The 7,706-nt window shown below is 49.5% G+C and overlaps 1 long non-coding RNA gene across 1 annotated transcript; it reads left to right on the forward strand.

The window, feature by feature from the left end:
- Window positions 1-334: 334 nt before the first annotated feature.
- LOC116572869 lies at window positions 335-6,219 on the forward strand. Its single transcript, XR_004278534.1, has 3 exons — window positions 335-500; window positions 5,095-5,182; window positions 6,172-6,219. It is a non-coding gene; the product is annotated as an uncharacterized LOC116572869 (long non-coding RNA).
- Window positions 6,220-7,706: the final 1,487 nt, after the last annotated feature.

The raw sequence follows: 7,706 nt of genomic DNA on the forward strand, positions 1-7,706 counted from the left end.
TGGATATATCTTTTCAGGGCGGGGGGAGGACCCTTTCCAACCTCCTATACTCCCAAACCAGCGCAAAAGAAAGAAACCCTCATAGGTCATCCTACAGCTGTCTCTTCTGGCCAGGTACCTGCTGAACAGAGGGTACCGTGAGGTCTTGGAGGAGGGCGGGGCCACCGGAAGCCGGAGCCTGGATCCCTGCGTGACTGCAAACTGTGATGCATAGGAGGAAGTTTCCCAAGCTAAACCACTGCAATTTCGCGGTGTTACCGCAGTTGGCCCCTCCTGGCGATCAAGCAAATTCTGAGTCTTCCAATAAATTTATTTTCTGTCTAAGCCAGCCTGCGAAACTGAGTGCATCTATAGACAATACGCTTCCACCGTTTGAAACCGAGAACCCCTACTACTACATCCTCCCACAGCCTCTCCCGCCTCCTCCAGCCAGAGGCTGCTTGCTGTCCGTGCAGGAAAGCGCCTTGAAGACCATCTCTTCCAAAGCTCCTGCTTTAGTGGTGAGAAAATTGAGATCTAGAGCCAAGGTTCGGTGGCGAAGGCAGGACCCAGCTTCACCCCCTGTGTTAGTTGTAGGGTGGGGGGGGCGGTCACTGTAAAAACTCTGTGGCTTCAAACAACAGAAATTTGTTCACAGCTCGGGAGATCGAGGGGGCATCCGGGTGTTGGCAGGATCATGCCCGCAAGGGAGGGCCTCTTGGCCTCCTCCAGCTCTTGGTGACTCCAGGTGCCCCGTTGCTTATGGCCGCATTGGGCCAATCTGCCTCTGGCCTCACGTGGCTCAGCATCCTTCTCTGTTTCCTTTCTTTGTATTTTCTCCCCATTTTATAAGGATACCTATCATCGGGTTTAGGGTCCAGTGAATACAGGATGATCTCATCCTGATCTCCTTGACGTCATTCTATCTGCAGTGACCCTTTTCCCCCAAATAAGATCACGTTCGCTGATATGGGGCGGGGGTGGGGTGAAGACTCAGCCAAGAGGCAGATGCCCTTTCAACCACCCTCTTCAAGCAGTTCCTCCAGTCCTCGTGTCTCTCCTCCGCCTACTAACGGCGCATGGTGTGGGGAGTATGAAAGACACGCCCGGAGGTGTGCTAAAGTGATATTTCCATCAGGCGGGAGTAAACTTATTTTGTATGTAAGATCAGGGTCTGGTGCCTGGCATACCAGAAACCCACAGTCTTGGGGGACGTGAGTGAGTCTTGTATTGCCTGACTTCCCACCAGCCCGGGCTATCATCTGTGTTATTTCACTTGGCTCTCAGACTCCCCAGCTGGAGGGCTGCCGCCACCGTCTTTATACACAGGAAAATCAAGAATGAGCTCGTTTGTCCAGCAGACTCTTAGACAACAGTTTGAGTGCAAGTTGATTTAGAGAGTGCTTCCAGAAAGAACTGGGAAGAGAGAGGAGCCGGGAGATGGGGAGCAGAGGGCGCGAACACAAGGCACACTAATGGGCAGGTTAACGCTGCCGGCGGCTGGACGACCATCCGCCTGGGGGCCTCTGAGCCAACGGTGTGGAGCCCGAGTCAGAGGGGTGAGAAAGCTCTACTCTTTCTCCCCTGACTCCTATCTGATACTGGTCCAAAAGGATCCCTCCCTGGCTCTTCCAGCCTGCTGGTGGGTGGAGTAAGCTCTGGTGGCTGGAGAAAGCCTCAAAAAGTTGCAGGTGTTTCAACTTGGTGCCAAGGGAATGGACAAAGGCTGGGGGGGGCGGGGGATGAGGCGGGTGCGCAGGCGCTGTCGTCTCCAGAACCTCGCCTTTGCTCCTTCCCCCACGCTCCTCACACCAACTCGGGGCCAGGCGTGTGGCCTCATGCCAGCCCCAGTGCCTGCTCCCCAACCAGTTCTTACTGAAATGCCCTGCTGTTTGCAAGACTTCCTGAAACCTAAAGGCTTTGAGATCAAGTCCAGAAGATTCTTCCCTTGGATGCTTCTGCGGTGTGTGTTTTTGTGTGATGGGTTCTGGGTGACCCAGTGACATGCATCATACTTGAAATATTTCCACTGCTGACAAAATAAATCAGCTTTCCCTGTCGTAGCACTCAGCTTATTAGGGAGAAATGGAAAAGGGGCATTAAATATTAATGCTGCATATTTTCCTCTCCCTTGGCGTCTTCTATGCCACTGATCACTGCCCAGCCAGCACAGCCTTCTGTCTTTTTTCTCCTGATGATGGTAGGGGACAGAAGGGTCCTTTGACAAGGCAGGGAGGGACCAGAGTGTAAAATGGGGGCTCCAACTGGTTTTTGAGGTTCCGGCTTTGGAACGTCCCTATCTCCACCAGATGCCAAAGATGCACCAGGAAACTTCTCTAGTGGGAAGCTTGCCACTCTGTTCGTTTAGCTTGGGAGACTTCGCATTGCAGAGAAAGCACTTTCTCAAAGGACAGGTGGTTTCTGACGAGGCCGGCTGGAGAAACGAACCTCAGAGAAGCAGTCGATAAGTCCCAAGCTAACAGACTGAAGAGACCACCGGCTTTGCCCCTTGGGGGTCCCTTTTCAGCAAACATCCACAAAGGTGACCCTCACTGGTTGGGCGAGGCCACTGAGAAGAGGCGTGTCAGCACCTTTTAGGCCTCAAAAAGAAACGCTCCCAGAGACATGGGTGCTTCATGCAGCAAATTTATGGAAAACCCTGTACAGAAATTTAAAAAAAAAAAAAAAAAAAAAAAGAATCCTTCAGAAGGATCCTTTTAGAACACTGGGCTGGTAGATTTCTTAGGATTTGTTTTCAGCTAATTTTTCAGTACACAAGTAATGCATTAATCCAATTACATCATTACACATAAGGTGAGAACAGCTTTCCCACTTCCCTTCCTTGGCCCCAATGCCCTCTCCCCACTGCCTCGTAGCGTTGGAAGGATCGTAGCAAAGGGTCCAGGGGAGGTTTGTTTGTCTGCTTGTTCGTTTTTGATGCTTCTTCTCCAAAAAGCTTCCGTTAGTTGCAGGTGAAATCTCTGTGATTTGGCCTTGTGACTGCTCCCTCTTGTCCCTAGATGGCCCCCCTCCTCCACTCACGCCATTTACACACAGGCCCGTCACTTCTCATCCGGTGACCATTCTGGCCCTCGGTGGGGGAGCCCAGGAGCTTCTGAGGGCTCTGTGCCCGATGGCATCAGCCGAACCAGCCTGGCTTTCAGCACTTCCCATGACGGTCCCTCCTCGCCTCACCGGCCCCAGTCCTGTGTCTGGCTGGGGGCCCTCCCTCTGGGGCAGCGGACATCGCTTTACCGGGTGATCTCTGGCCCTGTGCCATTCTGTTCCTTTCTCCTTCCTTCCCTCTTGGTCATGCTCTTATTTCAAGACAGCACGTCCTCTGGAAGCTTCCTCCTGTGTGTGCCGGTGCCCTGGGCCTTTCTTCCTAGGACTCATCAGCAGTTAGTTTCATTTTCCCTCCAGCCACAAAGCTTTTGAGGTCCGGGTCCGAGCTTCGGGCACCCACATCCTCAGCGCTGTTGGGAGATTCCTATTTTCCAGACTGGGTCTTGGCACTTCACGCCAGGCCTCTTACTTAATCCCATTCCCGTTTATGGCTAAGGATCTCAGACTGGGGGAGGCTGTGTCCCTTGTCAAAAGTCCTGCAGCTGGTAGGGGTCAGAGGCAGGATTCAAACCCAGGGCAGACTCCCAAGGGTGTGAATGACAAGGACGAATGGGTGACGTGCTCCTGCTGATGAAATTCCCTAATTTTGCTTAGCCGGTAGCCCTTTTCCTAGAAGCCCCATATCCCAATCCATGGAGGATTCCTAGGGGGCAAGTCCTGGAGTTTGGGGCTCTCTCAGCTCCCTCTGTGCCCAGGCCCTCGGCGAACTAAGCTCTGGAGGGTCTGGGGGAGGGCTGCCTCTCCAGCGGGTGTGGGCCTCCAGGGAGCCGGCAAAGCTGTCAGCAGTTTAGGCTAAATGAGCATCCAAAGGCCAGCGCCGCAGAGAGATCATGGGAAGACATTATCCACGGTTGTTTACAAGTGAGAGTGAGAGACTCCTGAGTGGCTTTCTTGAGGCGGGAAGACATGTCCCTTGAGGGAAAATTAGGCAAATTGTGTTCCTGCTTGGGCCACACGGGCTCAAATCCTCACCGGGGAAATTAACTTGTCACCGACTCGGCTGTCACTTGGGCTCTTTTCATGGCCTCCGTGTTTCAGCATCGTTGCAGCCACAGGGAGATGTGGCGCTGGGTCCTCACACCTCAGCACTTGCACTGGGGGCGAGGGGGCTTCATTAGGGTATACCATGCAGGCTGGGTAGAATGTTCCGGCTATTCCCATGAAGGATAATGGTAATCTGTTCCCTCTTCTGCACCTGCCAAATCTCCATGTGCTCCCCTCCGCTGAGCTGCTCTCACGTTCTGCCTCCCCTGCTCAGAAGAAAGTGCTGTAGTAGAGCGTAAGGGTCTACTGCTGGTGCGCAGGCGCTGTTCCAAGACGATTCACAGACGACAGCTGAAAAAATGGCTCGGTGGTCAAGTAAATGTAGAGAATACTCTTGCAAGCGTCTTGCTCCAGGACTTCTCAGAGCCTTCAGTGTGCTAATGTGCTGAATAACTCTCCTGAAGAGGGTTGACATCACGTCCCTGAAATCTTTTTTAGAGTAAAACATCTATTTTCAGAGAGGAGTGGTCCATTCCTCACACTGACACTGGAGTGGAGAAAGGACAATCCTAGAGCAGACCAGATGGGCTGAGAACGTCTTCCGATCCCCCGCCGCCTCAGCGGCATATCCTCTGGCCTCTGTCTACTCATCTCAAAGCATGGCGGATGGAATATCTTCAAGGAATTGTTGAGACGAGTAAATGAGATATGGTTCTTGGTGTCTACTGGGAACATGACCAACATTGGACTCTTCTTCCTCCCACGCAGACCCAACACGGTACCCTGTACCACTGCACCTGTCTCAAAGCAGGCTCCAAGGTTGACCTGTGTTGTATCTATTTTCATATGCATTTTTTCCTTCTCACTCAAGATTGTGAGCCGCATGAGGGCCAAGGCTGTATCTTTGTTCTCTGAGTCCCTTCATGTGTCTGCAAGACACCTGACTCCCAGAAGGTGCCTGACATATGGTAATTACATTCATATCAAATCTTGTCACTTTTTCAGTTATGTGGGACCCCAAGAGTCTACAGATACCTTAGAGACTCTGCAGAGTAGGATGGAGCCTATGCATGAATAAATGACCTGAGGTGGGGTAAGTGGGTCCTCTTTTGTTTTCAGATTCACTGAAACTTTGCTGTGCATAGATAAATTTTAAACACTGATTTGGAGGAGAGTCAGTTGTTTGTTTGTTTGTTTCTATTTAGGCCTTCAACAGATTGAATGAGGCCCACCCATAGGAGGGTAATATGCGTATTCTGGCTACTGATTTAAATGTTAATCTCACCTGCCAGCCCCACCCCAGAAACATCCAGAATCCTGTTTGATCAAATATCTGGGCACCCTGTAGTCAATCAAGTGGACACATAAAATTAACCATCAATACTTCCTGGGTATCAGATTCAGTCTTGATCCTTCAACTTGATTCTGCCTATCTCAAGCAAAATGCCATTTTCTTATCACTGAAACTTCTGCCTCTTCTGTCCCCGGCCCATGTCCCTGAGCATTTCCTTCTCCTCAGTCTGCAGTAGAGTCTAGGGATTATGAGCTTGTGTTGTGGAGCCTGGTTTTAAATCCTGGCTCCTTTGTTTGCTAGTGTTTGACCTTGAACCTCGGTCTCACTGTCTAAAAAATGAGTCTAATTAATATTTACGGTGGAGAAGTTCTTGGTGCTATACCCAAAACCCACAAAGAATAGCTTCTGTGTCTTAGCGACCTGGTACGGGTGTCTCTACCCCGTCTCATTTTAAATAACCGTGTTCCCCAGAGCGATCTTTTCTTTTTTATTCTGGCCTCTCTTGCTTTGAGAATGCCCACTCTACTGGCTGGGTACTACCCTCTACTGTTGGTTTCCTGTGTAGTCTATGTACACGAAACTTCTATAAATCTCAGATCATTACTTGGTGGCCAATAATGGCCTGGCTTAGAAACTCACAGAAACTTGTATCCAAAGCCATCGAGTAACTTGTAAAACAAATGGTTAACCTCCTGCCTTGCAAAAATCCAAATTTACAATAAAACTTTTACCTGATGTCGAAAAACACAATTTCTGTTTCAACTTACCTTTCCATTCTCTGCCCCCAGCCCACCCTCTACGTCCCCACCAGAAATCTCTGCAGGGAGAGAATTTCAGATAATGTCACAGGACTTAGATCCAACAGGAAAAACACGAGTCCAGCTCCACCTGGCCCGAGAGTGTTTCCAGAAGGTTTGAAGGCATCGCGGTCTCGTCTTCCAAATTATGCATCCTCCAAAGTATTTAACTGCAATCAATTTTCAAGTTTTGAAATGTTGCCTGATTTCCCTTACTTCCTATAAAGAAACAAGAAACAAAAAGTGAGTGCACGCACACATATTATTCCAGGAGAGCTGGCGTTTCTTACTGTGAGCCACTTATCGTGATCCAAAAGGTTTACTCAGAGGCATAATTAATTGGAACTTATTTCAGTGGAACTTACTTCCCTTCATCTCATTACAGAAACAAAGGAAGATTATAGGCCAGGGGATCCGTGAGGTTTCAAGGGAGCCTTACTGATGAATGAAGTTGGAAGGAGTTGACACACGGTCAGAGATGGTTAACATCTAGAAATTCTTACAAAGAAACAGCAATTCTTGCCCATTAATCCCGCCCAGGCTCTTTGATCTTGAGGGGTTCCATGGCTGCAAGTTAAGTGCAAAGCCACTGTGGCATCAAAGAACCCCAATGACCTTGCCCCGGAGAAGGGTTCCTCAAGAACACGGAGGATTAAAAATAGCAACGGCAGTAATAATAAAAACAAAAACAAAGCAACGAAACCAAAGTCCAGAAAATGTAAACGAGCAGAGGGTCCTTTAGGATGATGTTTGAGCTGGTGGGTTAGAAATTTGCCATCTGTGCGTGTGAGGACGAGTCCCTGTGGATTCACCCCTCAGCCGACGTGGAGATGGACCCGGTTGGGTCAGGGTGGGTCACAGTTGCCCCTTGTCATCAGGTGAGTCATTAAATGAAGGAGAGAGTTGGACAGGATGCAGTTTGGAAGGCACTTGAGAGAGTTTTTGGTAGATGACCTATTGATTCTCCCTCTGTGCTCTGTTTTTCTTAGACTCTCTAGAGCTTTCCAAGGCCCTCAGAACCCCAGCAAGGAAGGCTGTGGAAGTTTGAGTGCCCCAACATTTGTGGCAACAATTCGAGATGCCCTGACATGAGAAGGGGCTCAGGGAACTGACCCTTTCCATTGTATCCTCTTTGGACGCAACAGACAGAGCCCTAAATCTTTTTAACATTCTTTTAACTCTGGAAGTGGCTTTGGGCCATGAAACATTCCTTTAATTCTGGAAATGGGGAAGGGGGGGTGCTACGGCTGTAGAATAAGGATGTTATCACCCGGCACGACTGGTGGTCAGGCTTCATGCTCAAAATTGTCCAATTAAAGAAATAAAAAAATGTAAGCTCTGTCGGGAAAAAATGCAAATAAGGTGGCTCGGGGTTAAGATTTTGAGTGGTTTGCTGGTTAAAATTATGCTCTTGTTTATGGGGGAAATGGATTTTTAAAAATCTATATACAGTGGGGTGAATCAGGCAACCATCTATTATGTTACTGAATAACAACGTAATCCGTCATAATGGTGGCTGGGCAGGC

This window comes from Mustela erminea, chromosome 14 (assembly GCF_009829155.1).
Source record: "Mustela erminea isolate mMusErm1 chromosome 14, mMusErm1.Pri, whole genome shotgun sequence".
Lineage (NCBI taxonomy): Eukaryota > Metazoa > Chordata > Mammalia > Carnivora > Mustelidae > Mustela > Mustela erminea.